This window comes from Podarcis pityusensis (assembly GCF_964106645.2).
Source record: "Podarcis pityusensis genome assembly, chromosome: 10".
Lineage (NCBI taxonomy): Eukaryota > Metazoa > Chordata > Lepidosauria > Squamata > Lacertidae > Podarcis > Podarcis pityusensis.
The window spans coordinates 39,931,665-39,952,518 of record NC_138035.1 but is presented as its reverse complement, the minus strand read 5'-3'; positions in this window follow the sequence as shown (position 1 = coordinate 39,952,518).

Sequence of the window (20,854 nt, the reverse complement as noted above, 5' to 3'; positions counted from 1 at the left end):
AGCTACTCATGCTGTAATAACTACACCCCACTGGTTCGTTCCCTATTCCTGCCTGCAGCCTACTTGGCCTAATGTTGATTAGCTTGGGGATGGGAGCCCATGGCATTGTGGTGTGGCCGAATGTGGAAGAAGCCAAAACTTCAAGCTTCCTATCTCTTTAAGAATGCTGTGTCCAAGGAGACCATAAAAGCAAAAGAAAGCAGTCATATCAGAAGTACCCTTTCCCCCCATTATGCTAGGGGATGTATCTCTCTTAGTTAATCCAGCTTGGCAGAAAATCAATGCTCACATTTACACCTCTGGGCTGAGCCACCTTGCCGCATCATTGGCAGATGCTAATGTCTGATTCCTCTGTTGTGATGTCCCAAGTAGAGCTTGGCTCCCCTTCATCCTCTAGCCCTCTGGGGGATAAGAGTAGATTCCTCTCAAAGCTTCTGTCACTCTCTTTTAGGAATTGCTTTGGATGACTCACACAGTCAGCCTGAAGATCCTTTGTAAGTCAATAAGCTGGCCTTACATCATGCCCATGTCCACCTCCTATTGCACCTGTGAAAGGTCCCAGTAACTACCCACCCAAAAGTACACAAAGCACAAGAAACTGTTTGCTCTACCTTCTCAGTTCCTATTGACAATGACTTGGAATTTGCATGAATATTCATGGGCATTTCTAGCAATATGCTCATTTGTGTTCACTCTTTTGCCACTCTTATTATTTCAACCAATAAAACTATCAATGGCTACTAAACCCAATGACTATATTCCCACCCCCCATTGTCAGAGGCACTATGCTTACTAGTTACTGGAAACCACAGGAGAGGAGAACCTTCTTGTACTCAGGTGCTGCTTGTGTGCTTTCCATGGGCATCTGGTTGGCCACTGTGAGAACAGGATGCTGGACCAGGTGGATCCAGCAGGCTCTTCTTATGTTCCTTCCCCTAACAGACTGCATTTTGTATTATGATTATTAATTGTTGTTGTTGTTATTTATATACCACCTTATACCTGGAGGTTTCAGGGCAGTTCACGAAAAGATCACAATATATAAAATCAAAATAAAATCAATAATACCCCCCCCCCCAAAAAAGAGTCACATTTAAAAGGGGTATAGGTTGTTGATCAGATTAACCAAAGATCTGGTTAAAATGGAACAATTTTGCCTGACGCCTAAAGCTGTATAATGAAGATGCCGGGCGAACTTCCCTGGGGAGAGCATTCCACAGATGGAGAGTCACTGCAGAGAAGGCCCATTCTTGTGTTGCCACCCTCCGGACCTCTCGAGGAGGAGACACATGAGGAAGGGCCTCAGATGATGATCTCAGGGTCTGGGTACATTATTTTTACTAATATACACATCTGTGTGTGCCATTTTCACTAATACAGTCGTACCTCTGCTTACATATCCCTCTGGATACTTAAACTTCGGGATGTGAATGCGGTAAACCCAGAAGTATTTTTCCAGGTTTCACTGCATGCGCATGCGCAGAAGTGCTAAAGCATGCCACACACATGTGCAGAAGCGGTTCTCCGGTTGTGAATTCCTCGAGATGCGGCTGGACCTCTGGAACGGATTCCATTTGCAACCGGAGGTACCACTGTACATACATTTTTGTAGGCATTCTTTCATTGCAGAACTTAGTCACACTTCTCTGAATGTTGCAGTATCAAAGCAGAGCTGTGTTTTGGTCCTTGTTCTGTAAGAGTGAATTTGGAAGAATCACTTTCTCCCACATTGCTAGCTAGCACGGACCGTGTTGTCCCCATGACTGAAGATGTGATGTTGAAACAAGGGTGACTTCTTCTGCCTTTTTCATTTTTGCATTGTACAAAATAATTGAAGCAGAAGTGGAATAGAGTCATGTGCAGATTGCACCCTTGCTAAGACATGCTCTAGCCAGATTGAAACTGGACATTCATGACAGTAGCATCTTGTTCTGACAAAATGTAGAAAGCTCTGCTTTCCTTTGGACCCTATCAATGAGGCTGAGAGAGGGGCCTTGTTGTCTAGATAGCCCAGGACCTCCATACACATTGCCCAGGCTTGTGCCCCAGGAAGGTCACAGCGGTTTGACTTCACCCCCAGAAGCACACTCCATTGTCTAGCGAGACAGACAGATGGCATCAATTTACTAAAATGAAAACAAGATGGAGCCAATTCTGAGATGTTTTAAGATTTCTTTATGATTTTAGTATATCTGTTGCATTTGCACAAATATAATTTCCACTGGGCAAGGTTTTGAGGTGAAGTCACCAAAGCTGTCCCACTTATGTATGTATTCTGTTCCCTTCCAGTGGCTTATAAAAATATTTCAGACAGTTTGTGCTCTTGCAGCAAAAGGCATTAAATAGAATATATTCATCTTTGTATGTTTGCTTTATTTAAGTCAGTGTTTTTCCAATGTTTTAGGTTTATTGGCTGTTATTTACTGGTAGGAGAGAAGGAGAGTAGTTGCTTTGACATCTTAGAGGCTTTACGGAATCCAGTATTGACACATAAAGGATGACATTGGATCATATTTGTCTCACAAGACTTTTCAGCAGAAAGAAGATTTGATTGAAAGGTCAAGCGAGGAAGCTAAACTTCCTCATTTTTTATTTTTTATTTAGAAACAGAACACGACTGGTGATGTGGAGGGGAGAGGAAGGGAAAATCTCTTCTGAATTGTCTTTCTTACACCTTCTGTCTCTTTTTCAGATGGACCCTTCCCTCTTTAAACTCTATAAAGGAGGTATCAGATTATACTATGGATTGGTTTCAGTACTTCCAGGTGAACAGGTTATTTAAAAGATAAAGAAAAGGGATTTGGGGAAACAAGTTCAGAATTTGAAAAAATTGTAATAGGAAAGGATGAAAAACTAATTTCAAATATTTATAAACTGTTACTGGAGTGGGAGACTAAAGACGAAATGATAAATGTGACAATGATTAAATGGGCTATAGATACTGGTTATAATATAGAAATGCCAGCATGGGGAAAACTATGGGGGAAATCTATGAACTTCTCTGTGTGCTACCTTATCAAGGAAAATTTACCAAAGATGATGTACCAGTGGTATGTGAAACCCAGAAAACTGCAAAAATGTACAGAAAGGGGTCAAATAAATCTATGCTGGAAGTGCCACTAGGTAGAGGGAACCCTAACCTATATGTGGTGGTCATATAAATATGCTAGAGGATCCTGGGAAATGATTCATACAGAATTAAAAAAGATTCTTAGGATCACATTTCCCAAAACACCTGAAGCCTTTCTATTAGGGATAACAAGTGATGATATTCCGAAAAATATCATTGATATTGATATAATACACCGAATTAGTAACTAACTAATTAGTAACTATGACAGCGAAACTAAGAAATAAGGATGAGTCATGGAAAAGATATGAGTGGAAGTGCTTTGAAGAGTATCTCAGAGGGTATAATAGCCAGTTTAATCTATAAGTAGGAATGAACATATGAGCAGCAAATAACATTAAATAAAGGAAGATGTGAGATGAAAATGGGTGGAATAATAGATTATGCAGCTGACAAAAGACTACCCAGAATGCCATGGATAGATGGACTGGAAGTCCGAGGATAAGAGATAATGATGAATATTGTATGTTGTATGTATAAGTTGTAAAAATGCATAAAATATATTTCTTATGCCTTATGTAACACTGTAAAAATAACTGTTGTCCAAAATGTTAAGTGCCATATCAGTTTCCATTTTTGTTCATCATTATATTGCAAATGTCTCTTTTCCCCAAAGAGATGATTTCTGCTTTATAGCACAGACTCCATGATATATGTGAACATCTTCTTGCAGTGAAATGTGTGTGTGTGTGTGTGAGACTGTAATCAGTGAGACTACTTTCCAAGTAAATCTAAGGATTTATATTTCCACCTCTGAGACCTTATGGAGGACCCATAAGGTTTCTGGACCTTATGTCATTGGGACTTTGTCTGAGGAGGAGACTTCCTGGCTTTGGTCTGGTCAATCATGGTAGGTCTGTGTCTATATATGACAGCTGCATGGTAAAGATTAATACTATATAAAAAGGTTTTGTACTATATTGTAAAAATAAAAATTTCTGAGTTTCTTCTTCTTAATATAAAACTTGTATAAAGAGTTAGAGAGGAATTACTTTGTTTCTTCAGCAACTTTTAAAAGCACATTATGCAGTATCAATAAAAGAGGCCCAATTTAAACTTGCTTCTCCACATTGTTCTAATGTATGCACATTTTGATTTGCAAGTTTAGCATTTTATTTCCATAGCAACCTACTAGAATGCGCTCCAAAAAGCCCCAAATGCAACAAAATCAGATTAATTCTGAAATTATACACTCAAGATAATATGCTATTTCTTCACTTCACATGCTTCCTTCCAGGGGGACATTTCCCAAGCTACAACTAATTCTCAGCACCAAGAGGCCCCCATGCTGGTTTGCAAAAGCAAAATGCATTCATACTGACATTATTATATGCTACCATATGTGTATTTATATAAATGAACCATTTTTCAACCCCAAAGTGCGAAAAGAAATAATGTGCAGACAAACCACACACTGATCTCATTATGTACTATCAATTGCCTTTTGTTTCAGAAGACAACAGAGAGCTCAGATATTGCCAATCCATTATGCATTAGCCAGTCTCCTGCAGTAAGGTGGCCTACTTGGCAGAGGACAAGGCTGTATTTGAAGGACTGCCTGGTTTAAAGAAAAAGAACCATAAGGAGGGAAAGTTAGCAGCGGCCTTGAAGTTTGCCCACCAACACTTAGCACCTGGGCAGCACACAGAGTAGGCACACAAGTTAGGTGGTCACAGTCTTACTGGTGAGATTTTTTTTCTGTTTAAATCACAATAATTATTTCTAAATTCACATCTATATATAGAAATTACCATATGCACATTTTTTCAATATCCACTTTTGTCCCCTTTCCCCCACTGATTAACTTCTTTTTGGGCAACGCATAAGTGGTCACCCTCCACAGCAGCTATAAGAAAATGGATTATCTTGATTCAGTTATAAGAACTACATGATCTCTTCGAGTGCTTTTTCGGCAATGATTACCTGTGAGATAGAGAAGTAACAACTGTAGTTAATGGGCTGTGTGTGTGTGTGTGTGTGTGTGTGTGTAAAAGCATGCAATGACTTCCAACCCCTGCAATCTTTGGTTCAAGCAGAATGCATAAATCTAGCCAACCAACAACAACCGGCATAATTCCAAAAGGATGAAATGCACAAAGTTTCATGCCAGAATTAGAGGAGATAAACTGAAATGAAATATGCTAAAAGACACAATTGTGAAGTGTATCCTTTGCAGCAAAGTTAACTATGTAGCAATGACGATCACTTTCCTTTATTGTTTTGTATCCAGCTGTTGTATCCAACTGGTCTGCAAGGATTTTAATGAAGAATCAGGAGGGGCGATTTCAGCTGAACATTAGGACAGAATTATTGCTTGTAGAGTCGTTCAACAATTGACCCAATTATTAGAGAGGGGTTGGGATCCCCTTGCTGAAAGTCTTCAAGCAGAAGATCTACTGAGGATGCTCAAGGTCTGGCTTTCTTGTGCAGAGCTGGACTAGATGGACAAGGATAGCTAAGGAAAGGCCTTGTGGGAACTCTTCTCTGTTCATGAGCTCTTCCTGTAGCCTACTACCCATTCCTTTTAATAAAAGGAATAATAAATAATAAAAGGAATGTGGCTGGGGGTTGGTACAGCTGTGTAGTAATGGGCAGCTTGGCTCAGCTTGAAATGGACTGGACCTAACTTGAATGCGACCTTAGGGTGGTATCCAACTAATTTGGAGCTTCTTCCTCTCCTCTTCCTGTGCACACCCTCCTCCCTCCTCAGATCTGCTTTGGAGGGTTGGGGAAACTTCCAGAACAAATTTAGTGGGTGTGCAGGGGGAAGAGATGGAAAAGGGAGTTCCACTGCACAAGCAAAACTCCTTGTATTGATGGAACAAGTTAGTTGGATGGTGCCCATACTTTTTGAGCAGGCAAGTTTGCAATTTGAGCACCTCTCCATTTGAAATATCTCACCATTCGCCAATTCAAATGCACTTTGTGATAAGATTATTATTCTGGCACGGACACTGACAAGACTATGGCACAATTAGGCACTCCTCCATTCTGATAGAGAATTACAGGCTTTCAAAAGTAATTTTGCAGATTTCAGAAAGTGAATTTACAGATTGTGTTGCATACATACTTTCTGGCAGAGACGTTTACATTTGGCAGCAGAGAGCATTAGTTTGAAAGGTTACAGTGAACTTTCAAAACTGTTTAAATCAACTCTAGCAAACCATGCAATCGATGCCATTTTTAGCCATGAGAGGAGAAAAGACTGGTATTCAAAACAAACAACAGTTGAAATAAAAGCTTGGGTTTTGAATAAATTCCATGGTGTGGTTTTCTGACATCACCAGCTCCCTATTTCTCCTTCTAACACACAGCCTTGATCAGAAGAAAGTATTTGCCTTTGCAGCTTATGTCACTGTTCTCATAATTCTTTAAGAACATACATTTCAGTTACCAACGTGCATTCAGAAGTTTCTGCTAATCACCATTGTCTTTTCTGGACTCCAAAGATACCTTCCATAAATGTGATCGCATTTTGTTTGGGAAGAACTTGTCTTTCATTGTACAGTGACATGTTGATCTATTATCCACATGGCTGTGGAGGCAGCATATATCTATCCTGGCTAGTAGCCATCAATTGCCTTCTCCATGGATTTCAGTAATCCTCTTTTAAAGCTATATAGGTTGGTGGCCATCACTTATTCCTGTAGGAGCAAGTTCCATAGTTTAATAATAATAATAATAATAATAATAATAATAATAATAATAAATTTATTTATGCCCCGCCCTTCCCAGTTCAAAAACCGGGCTCAGGGCAGCTAACAACAAATTTAAACACTTAATTATAAAAGTAGCATAAAATACAGTATAAAAACATGAATAACAATAAAATTCAAAAATCAATTTAGGGGTAGTAAGCATTAGGTAATTCCCAGGGCTAGCTGGCTGAATTGGTCCTACTTGGGCCAGCGAGGAAGCCAGGGGAGAATTAGCTGTGGGATCTCAGAGCGGGTGATCTTCCTAAAAGGAGAGGGGGAGGGGAGGGGAGGGAAATAAAAGATCAGGCTGAATTCAAATTAAAGGCCAGGCGGAATAGCTCTGTCTTACAGGCCTGACGGAAGGAGGTTAAATCCTGAAGGGCCCTAGTCTCATGGGACAGAGCATTCCACCAGGTCAGAGCCATCACTGAAAAGGCCCTGGCCTTGGTGGAGGATAGCCTGACTTCCTTAGGGCCTGGGACCTCTAAACTATGGTTGTTCATGGTCCTTAAGGTCCTCTGCGGGGCATACCAGGACAGGCGCGCCTGTAGACTAACTGCTGTGTGAAGAAGTACTTTCTTTTATCTGTCCTTAATCTTCCAGCAGTCAGCTTCATTAGATATCAATGAGTTCTAGTGTGAAGAGAAAGGAAGAAAGAAAAACCTCTGTCCAGCTCAAACCTCTTTACACACTGAGCTTTCAGGTAGGCTTGATTGCCCAGTCCCTCCCAAGGTGAGGGGAAGTGGACATAGTGAAGCCTGGTTAAAACACTATGGTTTTAACCTCTTAATGTGTTAATTAAACTTAAGCATGTTGGTTATATGAGGTCGGTTTTCCCACAAACTGCTTTTATGCTGCTTGCTAGGGTAGTCAAGTGTCCTACTATATGAAGGGCAGTCTTGTATTTGAAGGGTTTCAGATGAGAGCTTTCTGTTTGAAGGAGTCCACTGTGTGAAGGGCTGTACAGTGTATGTTCAGTTTAAAGAGAAAGAATTACAAGAAGGAAAAGCAACTGGGTGATATCAATTGATGCCCACCTGAACTACAAAGTGAGTAGGCACACAGACCACCTAAGTCACAATCTCCCCCACTATGGTGAGAGGTATTGCATACGTATTCAAGTTACAGCAATGATTTATAAATTTACATTAAATAAAATAATAATAATAATAATAATAATAATAATAATAATAATAATAATAATTTATTATTATTTATATCCCTCCCATCCGACTGGGTTTCCCAGCGACTCTGAGTGGCTCCCAACAAAGCATTAAAAACACGATAAAAGATCAAACATTAAAAACTTCTCTAAACAGGGCTGCTTTCAGATGTCTTCTAAAATTCAGATACAGTAGTTGTTTATTTCCTTGACATCTGATGGGAGGGCATTCCACAGGGCAGAAAATCTCTGTCCTTCTTGATGGGCATAGCTTCTTTTCTGACAATACATAAATGATCACCCTATTACTTTGCCTCTGGAACATGATATTGTGCCTACCCAGAGCTGGCGTCTCTGGAATCTGACCTGTTTGTCTGCATTAGGCTATGGCACATGACTCTGCCCCACACATAATCCACAGCTTGCTCTCTCCTGAGAGTTCTACCCCTTTGGCCAAACCTAACACATGCATTTCCTGGGACTGTTTCAACTTGGGTTGCAGTCAGTCACAATGCTTACTAATAGATCTGGGACAGTCAATGTCTCTCAGCCTAGTCTACCTCACAGGGTTGTTGCAAGGATCAAAATGGTGGAACCATGTATGGCACCCTGAGCACCTTGGAGAAAGAATGAAATGGAAAAAAACATCAAGTATATCCTAGATCAGCTGGCTGGGGCTAATGGGAGCTGTATGGGAATGCCACTTTGCCTTGAGGCAGGGAAATGCTCACCAACAGATGTAAGTGCTGCTAGATCACTAGTCCAAACATCTGGAGGGTACCAGGTTGGGGAAGGCTGTTCTCTAGATAGAGAGACTGCAACATGGTTCACAGCATTCCAGACAGCAGATACAGAGGCAATGATGACTTGCTACATACAGTACATGCTGTTTTCTTCTGTCTTTTCCAGCTACACAATAAACTTGTTGTAATGGCACATATCTGGAAGAACTTATTAAAATATTGAGGAAATGCTTTTTCATCTTAAGCAGTTCAGCTGTGTGGTTTTCATATATAACCTCTTTCCTGTTTCATTCATTATAGGAGCCAATGAACTTTAACAATCCCATCATAAATACACATTCTTGAAAAAAGCAAAACACCAAAGTATGTGTGCCAACAGTCAAGGCTACTAATTATTGAAGATGGAGGGGGAAACTGTAGAACAGAATAAATCTTACTCCTGAAAAAGAAACTGGAGAATTAACACCTTTCCTGATACTTCCTCACTTCGTTCTGTCACTCACAGGCTTGGACAGCCTCCGATTTCTTTGTCTTGCCATCAGCAGTCTTTTATCCCATTGACAACCGAGACTTTCTTGGCGTGTGTTCAGGCCCAGACAGGTGTGGACTGGAACGCTAGAAAAGTAATATTTATTTCCTTTTCACAAAGATCCCGGTAGGTGGTATTGCACAATTGCTCAGGTTTTTTCTTGTAGGGTTGTACAGAGTTTGTGACTCTTCAAAGTGCAGGCGAGGCAAAGAGGCAAGTTCAGTGTGACTTGGAATGGTAGGTATTCAGTACCCAATATAGGGCTGTGCATGACCCCCTCCCCCTATCTAGGGTCTGAGATCAGCTTTGATATGGGAATTGGATACACCCCTGAATCAATTTTGGGGGAGAGGCTAACGTTTATTTAGGGTTAACTAAACATACGACTCAGGCATGGGAAGAAAGAGGCAATGTGTCCCTCCCCAACCACCCTGTGGGCAGGAGGGTTTGACCCTGCTTGCTGCTACTTCCCTAGGGTGCACTGACACTCTCTGACTGCCTCTCATCCTTCCCATCCAATACCCTGCTGTCTGGCAGTCCTGGATGACTCCAGGTGGCCCGGCCTGACCTAAGGTAATCCGGGGCTGTTTCCAGCTAATTTGGCCAAAGCTGAATCCCCACCCCACCCCAGTCAGTCTAGTTTGGTATGAGATTTGTCAAAATCTGGTGCACAGCCTTAACCTAACATAGATCTCTCTGTTTTTCTAACATTTTCATAATGGTATCATGAGCATATTGATTCAGGGAAGTTTTTAATGTGTGACATTTTAATGTATTTTTAATCTTTGTTGGAAACCACCCAGAGTGCCTGGGGAAACTCAGCCAGATAGGCGGGGTACAAATAATAAATTATTATTATAATATTATTATTATGGGTTGGATTCAAAGATTGCATGTGCAGAGCCCTTCAACTATGGAGGGTAGAAAAGATTCTCACCCTTCCATAATTGTTGTTTCCCTTACACAATGTTCTGGTACCTTTCTGTGATCTTTGCCACGTATTGTCAACTCAACCAATTAACCATCAATCATGCTAAATCTAAGATTCTGATTTTCGCCAGAAGTCGGAGATTATACGAATGGAAGCTTGGTGGAGCAAAAATAGAGCAAGTCCTAAAATTTCAATACCTAGGAGTTATTTTTCAATACAATTTGGGGTGGAAAGCACATATTCAACACCTACTTAACAAGGCCAAAACTCTGTCATATGCGCTCCTCCGATTTTTCTTTTCGGATGGAGCTTTGCATGTTCCCTCGGCCCTAAAGGTGTTCAAGGCAAAAGTGGTTCCCGTGCTTGCTTATGCTGCCCCGCTCTGGGCCGTGATGACAGACCTTGCTCCTCTTGAGACTCTGCAAAACCAATTCCTACGTCGGCTCCTAATGCTCCCCCTGTGCGTAAGCAACGCAGCCATGCGACTAGAATTGAAGATCGCATCCTTAGAAACTTGCCTGTGGAAGCAAGTCTTCAACTATTGGTTATCATTGTGGCATAGATTACCAGACCATTACCTTGCCCAATGCTTATGGCGAGATGAATTCTCCAGCCTTTGGACCAGTAGAATTCATGCCAAACTCCTGAGCTATGGAATCTCTCCCTTAGATTCCCTAAAACTAGATCAAATCACTGCTCAAAGACTGATCCGCCAAAGACTGGATGACATCAATTTACAGCGAAATTATATGCTGGGGGGAGGTGTTTGTTCGCCCCAGAACATTGGTATCACTTTAACTTACTGCGTTCCATCATACCTCTCCTCCCTTTCGACTGTTGCCCATAGGCTGGCCTTCACCAAAGCGAGGTTTAATGTTTTTCCCTCCAATGTCCTGAGACATAGATTCTCAAAGGGCCAAGCCTCCGCCATGTGCGAATGTGATAAGGAGACGCCGGAGTCGCTTCAGCACATTATGTTCACTTGCCCCTTATTCAAGGTGCCACGGGCAAATTTGTTGGGATCAATCATACAGAAACTAGAGGGTACTCCACCAAAATTCCACCTTGCCCAAATCTTGCAGGATAAGGATACCCATACGACCCTGAAAGTGGCTAGGTTCCTGGTCGCTGTCCTTACCCAAAAGCGTTGCCAAGGAGCACCACAAGCTAATTAAGGCGTAGTATGCCATTCCATCTTATAGTATTTTATTGTTATAGTAGTGTTTTAGCGGCTGTTTTTTCCCACGTGCACAGGCTGTTATTTATGTCTTGTTTTTATCTGTATGGGCCTACGGCCGTAATAAATTATTATTATAAATTATTATTATTATTTCTGTGCTGGAATGTTGTTCAGAGCCAGTGTTGTCCAGTGTCAGACTAGGACTTGGGAGACTGGAGTTCAAATCCCCAGTTGTCCATGAAGCTCACCGGGTGACCGTGGAACAGTCACCACCCCTCAGCCTAACCTACCTCACAGGGCTGTTGTGTGAATTAAATGAGAAGGGAGAGAACTACGTATGCCACCTCGAGCTCCTTGGAGAAAAGGGTGGGATGTAAATGCAACCAATCTATTTATTATCATAATAAATAAATAAGAAAAAAGTGGAATTTGGGCTTTTCCCAGTCTCTTACCAAATGAACAACAGGGCTGGCGGAGAAAGGAAACACACATCCTTTTATTTGGGAGGGAGAAAACCCCTAAGGTCACGATCACATATAATTTGATATATATATTATCATGTCCCACACAAAAGTCATGTTTTTATTTGTTTGTTGGAGATTTGAGGGCTGTGTTGTGGGAAGTACAATATGCATTTCAAAAATCACTTTGGTAGTGGTGTGAAGACACCCTTGAAGCCTGTCTCCTGTTGTGTTAATACATAAAAAACAATCTTTCATAGTTCCAACTTGCCACAACTGGGTTAACTAGACCGAAACGCAATCCTTCAGCTGAGGAAACCCAGTCTTCCAGTCTTCTGCCTAACGATGGAATGGAAATTGAGCAGAATAATTAGACCACTACTGAGCTACGTTGGAGAAAGAAATGGTTTACTTGAAAAGCATTTCAATTGAAGGCAACATTTTGGAAAGTCCACTTGTGAAGGGTTACTTAGAAATGCATTGAAAACAAACTCAAGACACACGTGCCTGCAAACCACTCTTTTGAAAATGAACAGTAATCAAGAGCCTTACAAACCATGCAAGACTCTTTGCATGCAGTTATGATTGCTTTATTTAAATCCTTCCGATGGTGAGTTTCAGGGGTTTCTGAGCAACGTATGGTATCGTATCACCTGCCTATTCAGGTTTCTTTTGTGTTATCTTCCAGCTTTGTAGCTGTGTACAAGTGGAGATTTAGGCTTCATTGCCTCTATCTCAGCTTTCATGGGCACTATTATTGTTATGTTTGCTGATCGATTAATATTTCACTTCGAAGAAGGAATAGAGGGCAAACATAGGGCATTTTTTTAAAAGACCCAGTAATGTCAGGCTGTTTTTGGAACAATGCCAAGGAATTACCAAAAGAGAATGGCTAGGCTTGCTTACACAAAGTTCCACACAATCCCTTCTTAGGTACTTAAAGGTAAAGGGACCCCTGACCATTAGGTCCAGTCGTGACCGACTCTGGGGTTACGGCGCTCATCTTGCTTTATTGGCCAAGGGAGCCAGCATACAGCTTCTGGGTCATGTGGCCAGCATGACTAAGCCGTTTCTGGCGAACAAGAGCAGCGCACAGAAATGCTGTTTACCTTCCCGCCGGAGCGATACCTATTTATCTACTTGCACTTTGACGTGCTTTCGAACTTCTAGGTTGGCAGGAGCAGGGACCAAGCAATGGGAGCTCACCCTGTCGCAGGGATTCGAACCGCCAACCTTCTGATCGGCAAGTCCTAGGCTCTGTGGTTTAACCCACAGTGCCACATGTGTCCCACTATCTTAGGTACTTAGGTACTAGCAAAATGGAAATTGGATGGGCAACAGAGTTTTGCCTCTTTTGCTTCATCGTTTTAGAAAATAGTACTCTCTCTAGCCTACACCAATTCTTCTAAACTGTGATGTGAAGTCCATATGGTGATCTAGACTCTGGAAGAGACAGTTTCTGTCTTTGATCCTCAGGTTGCCTTGTAAACCTGTCACAGCAGGCCTCTTACAGTTCCAACCCCAGGAGTCCTGATTTTAACAGTATTCTTATTACATGGAAAAGCTCTGGTGGCCAGCTATTAATTTGTTACATTTTTAATTTTATTGTTGTATTCCTATCCTGGACATAAATAGAACAAGAACTAATTTACTGAACACTGTTAAGTTGATACATGTGTCAACAGGGTGTGGATTGCACCCTTAAACTATAATCTCATACTAAAATGGATTTCCTGAAACCTGGATCTGTTTACACTTCACCTATGAATTTGGCTTCCTGAATCTAATTTAGGGTAGATTACAGAGCAAGAGACCTGCAAGTATATAAATTACACTTGTTTGAACTCTACTAAGGAGGTGTAGCATGCAAAACAAACAAGATGGTGTAAGTGATTATTTAAGGAAGGAGGGCACCCCTAAAGATGAAAGACACTTGTTATATCCCGTTCCTCAGAAATGCTGGGAATAAACCTCAGAACAACCAAAACTACTATTACTCCTTCATTTATCAGTTTTATGGACTCTTTTCATTAAGAAACAATTCTGTATATTAGGCTCTGCTAAGTAGATGCAATTTGCAATCTGACCCAGCTGCTCAACAGTACTACTTGCAGAAACCACAGAAATGAATATCCAATCAGTGTCACAAAGCCTAATGAACTGCCTGGTTCCATCACTAAGGTCTTGCAGTTGATTGTCCCATGCCATGAATCAATCCAGTCCTTTAACCAAATAGTGCTGCAATCAACAGTGAAACTGCCTGGAATCAACAGAGCCTTCTGAACAAAGAGCTGAAGAAATTGAAGGACTGGGGAACCACTTCACACTGCCACCATACCTACAGAATATTTCTAACCCTCTGATTTATCTGCTAGAGACCAGTCCCCTACCCATGTAAATCAATGTCCCTTCAAAAGGAATCTTGGATGTTTGTCACCCGACCAGTGCAGCCCACCACAATTGTTCAGCATTCAGCAGGGGCTAATGCCAGGCTCCAAGGGCACCAGATCAAGCAGCCCTCCAAGCTGGTCATCTTAAAACTTCCAATGAAGTGAGAGTCCACAGCCTCCTGAGGGGGTCCATTCCACGGCCAAACAGCTCTTATTGTCAGAAAGTTCTTACTGATGTTTAGATGGAATCTCCTTTCTGCCCCTAAACAGAACTGGGTAAATAGGATGTAATCCTTATGTACTCTCTGCAATTTCAGTCTGGCCCTTTGGGGCTATCTATTTTGATAAATTAACAAATAATATATTAAGAACTGAAGCTATATTATGTGGGGGAATGTAAGTCTATTTTGTGCCTTTGGAAACTTGTTACATGTGAACAAAGCAGTTCTGAGGTGTTGTTTTTGGAAGAGTTTTGGATAAGGTACAAGAACACACTTGACAGCCATGCAGAAGGTATTTTTAAATTTTATCTTGATAAGGAAGTGCTAAGTGCTTAAGGTTGATCCATAGGTTTTTGGCAGATGTGTAGGCTTTGGCAGACAATCTAGCATTTGGGTTTTAAATTATTCATGTGCTTTTTTTGGGGGTGTCGCTGTTCCTCACCTCAGGCTCTTTCATTGGAAGTGCTTGCCATTGCTGAACACAAAATGAAGACTGATATTCCTATTGACGGAAGCATCACACTTGTAGACGTTAATGATGGTCGTTGCTGGAGCTGGCCCTGGAGGAAAGAGGCTGCTGTCTGGAAGGACACAATGAGAAGAGAGCAAGAAGATACAACAGGGTGGGGAAAGGAGAACCCCCTTTGTATTAAGATTATAGTGCCTTGCAAGAGCCGAGACGTAATCAATTCACTGCAATTTCGCAATCCCAATTTGAATGGTTATTAAAATACAGACATGACTCACAGAATCTGGAAAGCATGCAGGTTTTATTGTCCCCCCACGCCCCAAAGACAACTCAAGAGACCAAACTGGAAGGTTACAATTGTTGTTCGTTAAAATATAACAACTGCAACCAACAACAAACTAATGAACCAAAACAGAACTATGGCGGGTGAGGATTTTGTAACTCATGTAGGAAAGGATCCCTCCAGCATGTAAGGCATGCAACGGAACCTTCTGCTGTAGCTCCCCAGTGAAAGATGGTGATGAAAGAACTCCCTCCTTGCTAGGTGAGCCTTGGGTATGAACTCAGAATGTGTATCCAGCTGGAGGAGAAGGGGCAGAGGCTGGAGAAATTACTGAGTGGAGGGGTGTCCTTTTCTGATTCTGATGGACCTTCAAGGAAACTCACCAAACCTACTGCACCTGGGGAGAAATTTGATTCCATCCACATTGAAAGGCAAATGTATCTAACTTGCAAGTTCCAAAACAATGTAACAAAACACAGCCATCTATCAAAAATTCACTTCCCTGAATTTTGAAATGCAGTTGTCTAATCAATGAAAATTCATATAGTAAGGTGACGTGTGCCTATAAATGCATTAGAACATGGGTAGGCAAACTAAGGCCCAGGAGCTGGAGCCGGCCCAATTGCCTTCTAAATCCAGCTCGCAGATGGTCCAGGAATCAGCGTGTTTTCACATGAGTAGAATGTGTGCTTTTATTTCAAAAACATCTCTGGGTTATTTGTGGGGCATAGGAATTCGTTCATTTTTCACTCTCCAAAATATAGTCCGTCCCCCCACGGTCTGAGGGACAGTGGACCAGCCCCCCGCTGAAAAAAAAATGCTGACCCCTGTATTAGAAGTTAAGATAGCATGGCAAAAATGTGCATATGAGGCAAAATGGCAAACTTATAATGTAAATATTAGAAGAAATTGGCACTAAATCCTTATGAATTTGCACAAGGACATTTTAAAAAGGCAACAATCTGACGTGGAAAAATGGGGAACCGAACTTAACATTTGAAAAATAGGGAAAGTTGAAATATTCACCCTTCCCTACTCCCAGGAGGTGACTGTATTTCATAACATCAAGTCCATTCCTGTAGAAATGTATGGAGAAAAAGTTGGCAGCACTATGTAGAATATCCTTGTAAGGTTACCAGACATCCAAGACTCCAGCAAACTTTCCCCTGGTCAAAAAGGAAGCTGAGAGTGATAAAGCACTTTATCCTGGCCAATTATCAAATAGTGGGAAGTGCCATTGCCCTCATGTGGCTCCTGAAATGGTAGCATCTTTGACAGATCAATATAATGAATGTTGCAGGAAAAGAATTAGAGCTTGTAGGAGTGCCGTAAAAAATAGCAGCACTTTAAACAGGCAGAGAGAAGATATCACATACTTGAGTTCTTGCAAAGGACTTTTGAAGGTGTCAATTAAAAAGGGCTTTAAAGGGTTTAAAACATATAAGAGGAGCCTTCTTTAAAAGTTTTATACTTGAAGAATAAAAAGTAGAAAATCATACTTGTGGTTTAAAACATACACAACCAAAGAATATGAATCGTAGGACAGAAGTTTAGTACAATTAAAAACTGGGAGATGTAGCTTCCTCCAAAATCAATCCTCCTATGTACCCAAATGTAACTTACAATTAGGTTTTAGACTCCATATTTGCTTTGCACATAAATGAGTCAAATTATGTCTTTCTGTGAGGAAAAACACCATCTGCATATTTCTGGCTAAGCCGTGAAAATTTATTGCAGTGCTTTGCGCATTTAGGATAATGCCCAACGGATTGTGACTCATGCAACAGAAATTAATATTACATTGGCGAATGGTGATAGATAGATGTTTGTCATATCGCTTTTCAAGTAATTCTCAAGTTGTCTCAAGGGAAAGTGGGAAGTGAAGTAGTTTTCTCTGATGAGACACTAAATTTTCACTATCTTGATTCAAGTTCCCAGCATGAAGAGAGAAAAGGTGTTCACCCCTTTGTGACCTTAAAGCAGGTGCTGAACACCTTTCTAACCCATCTTAATGGCTACTTTTGGTATTGTTACATGTAGTGGGGAGCAGAGAGATGGCATGCTAAATATAGATAGATGGAAGGGAGAATCTTTTCTTCTGGAAGGCAAGTTCCTAAACAAAAGTGGCAGAGAGAAAAATCACACAAGAAGAAAAGAGACCAAATCCATTCTCAGGTGAAATGCTTTATCTTGCAAAGGGATAAAGTACATGGAGGCTTTATGGCTGTGTATGTGAAGATCACAACAAGTGGGAGGGAGAGTAGTGAGCAAAGGCTAAAGATGGGTTGAGAAGATAGAACAAGTGAACAAAAGAGAGAGGGAATTTGTGGGCCACTGGAAATTGCCGGGCCTCAGCTCCCATAACCTGTAACCATTGCCTATACTGGCTGAAACTAGTGAGAATTGGCATATAATACCAGGGGGAGGTTTCCCCCTGTGGCAGAAATTCCCCTTGCAGGTTTAAGAACAGAGGCTCACCCCAAAATCCCAATCAGTCAAACTTTATTCAGTAATACATTGCAGGACAAAGTTCAAAGAGTCTGCGAGAGCACACAAACACTATTCCAACACTATTCCAACACTACTCCAGCACCTCACCGCCTCTCATTCAACCGCGGCCTTGAAATTCAATTTACTCAGCCCATTTTCACTATATGCATCATAGCCTTGCTTATATGGAGTTGTTTTTCACTTTAACATTCAGCCTTTAGGTTCCCCCTTAATTGATTTGTACCAGTTTTGTGGTCTTGCGTCTGTGACACTTGCCTCTTTGAGAATGCATTTGACAGAAATTCCACATTACTCCTCCTCTGCATAGTAGAATGTATATTCACTTGGCTTCAACAGAGGAAGAGGCAAGATAGCTAGACCAGCTATTGACATAGCTAGGAACATCCTTTCCTCCCTGTTGGTGGTTGAAGAAAGCAGCAACCACCCAGGTTTTATCTGTTTGCTTGTTTTTTGGTAAGTCACTCTGAGGATAAAATAATCCAAATGAATAATTGGTTGTGCCCAACAATAACCCTCAGTTGCTGTTCTGCATATTGGCTTCCTTCCAAGCCAACCATCAATGACACACACAGTTCAATGACATCTTTTCCAATGCCTTTCACAAGGGCCGTGCCACTCTGTAAGCAGCTAGTCACACCAGACATATTAGCAGAAGCTCCAAGAACCACAAATCTCTATAGCTAGAAATGCAAGCACTCAGTGTGTGTGTGTGTGTGTGTGTGTGTGGCCTTTAACAAACCCACTGAGAGCAAGCCCTACAAAGTTTTGGTCGGTGATGGTGGTGGGTTAAGATGGGTGCATTGCTTCCCCCCCCCTTCTGCCTTCATTTCTCTAGAATTGATACACACCCTTTCGTGTTATGACTTGAGAGCAGTGCCTCAATGCTGCTGAGAAAAATATTAGTGCAAATACCTAGCCTTGCTCAGAGTAATTTCTTTTATTACCAGATGCCTGACTCATAGTTCTTAGGATATCTCCTGCACAAGGGCTAATTAATATTTGCGGTTCCACAACCGTTTTTCATCTCTTGCCCATCTCTTTTATATTTACCCCAATTGAATTTCCCAGACATGATTCTCCAATTATCTCGGCATTACTCCCTAATCCTCTCATTATGGATATTGACAACTACTGACGGATTTTTTCCAGTGGCATATTAGGACTGGCTCCTGGATTACTTTACTGTGTTTGTTGTAGCTGGCATGCTTTATAACAAGGTATAGGAGGATAAAGAAAGCCAGGTACATTCAGAGATTAAATTGCATTATGTACATACATAATATGATGGCTATGGTCAACAGAGATTCTAGCTGCTGGAGTATATTGGCTCATGACATGCTGAAATTTTTTTTTTCCATGCTGAAAAAAATAGAATGTGTTGAAAATCTTTGGCAGGTGCTTCAATCTGTCCCAAGTGAAATGAGTGAGATGTACAAACATTTGTACTTGGCTCCAAGTTTTGGATGGTCCTTGGGCACGACAGCCTCCCTGGGTGCCCTTCCCTTCAATGAGCCTGTATCGCTTCATCATCATTTTAATCAGCTTCTGCTGTTCCTTTTACATAACACCACCACCATTTGCTTGCTTGCCAGGCTAAGAGTCAATGAGCAAGCAGGCAGTGACATCTGCTGCTTCTCCTTCCCACCATCACCATTTTCTGGGTCAGAGGGACTGGTGGATGGGCAAGCAGATTACAATAGAGAAAAGGAGGAGTACCTTGGGCTGTGGGCCCTCAGCAGATGCTAAACTGTACCATCACATGATACCAGTCCTGGACTGTGTTCTTGCTTCAGAGAAATTACTCTTAATTATGAAATTAAATTTTAAAACATTTCCTATGCAATCACAATTCCCCATACCTAAATTTTCAAGCTAAACTTCAAATCACACACACACAAAAGCAGCATAAAAAGAGTACATTCTATGCTTGTAGTTTGAGGGATACACATGTTTATTTCGATAAACATCTAAGGACCATGGGAAGCCATGGATATTTCTTAAGGAGGGTTGCAAAGTTAATGGTCCAAAGAAAACTAAGCAGCATCAGATAACAGGCCTACTGTTTCTGGTAGATCGGCTTGAAGGTGGCAATGGTAAAACCAATCCTCAAGAAACCCTCCCTATCTAAGTAATTACCAGCCAGTTGGCAGTGTCCCTTTCCTGGACAAGGTTCTTGAGAGGGTGGTTGCAGACCAGATCCAGACGCTCTTGCAGGAAATGGACCTTTTCTGCAGTGGTCTCCTGCTTGTGGAATGCTCCCCCGGTACCTTCATACATATTTGTAAGGGTCTGACAAAAACATCTCTCTTCTCTCAGGTCTTTGACTAATTAAACAAACAAAACTGAAGTGGGGTTATTGTTTTTGTTTATTATGTTATGTATTTTTGTGTTTTTGTATTATAAACCACCCTGTGACCCTGAAGGGCAGTATAGAAATTTAACAAACAGTGATGAAGACTGGGTGATGGCAAAGCTAGAGTAGACTTGGCCTCTGAAAAAACTTGCATTCCAGGTCAGTCCCTCCATGAGGTGAACAATAAAAGCTCTGTTTGAAGTCTAAAGACCAACCATTTTAATGGTCAATCATTTAGGAGCTGAGCTCAATCACACACCAATTAATCAGTCAATGTCGTCAACCCTACTTTATAAAGACTGGAATGTAAAAGTGTCCAAAACGTTCCTGTTCCTGATGTCTTGATGGTACCTCTTTAAAAAAATTTATAAAAAACATTTTCCCCTATTAAATATGCTAACAAATACATAAAGAGAAATGAGGAAGCACAGGAAGCACCTGTCTTCCATGAAAAGATAGATGCTTAGTAACCAAGCATAGTAATCCACAAACTGACGTCATATCTTCCACCACTGACCTGACAGGTTATTGTGCTAGTTCATGCTTGATAGGAAGCATAGACCATAAAGATCGCCTGTTGCCAAATGAGTGGTATACCAGCTTTCTTTCTGCTACCACTACATATGTTTTAGAGATTTCTGCAACCATTTAAAACAAAAAATGGGATATTTTAGAAACGTAAACTTTTCTAAAATGATCATAATGCTGTTTCCCATGATTCCCACTTAGGATAAAAAGTGTTCTGCTGGACCACTCCAAAAGTCTATTTACTACAGCATCCTTTTTCCCATAG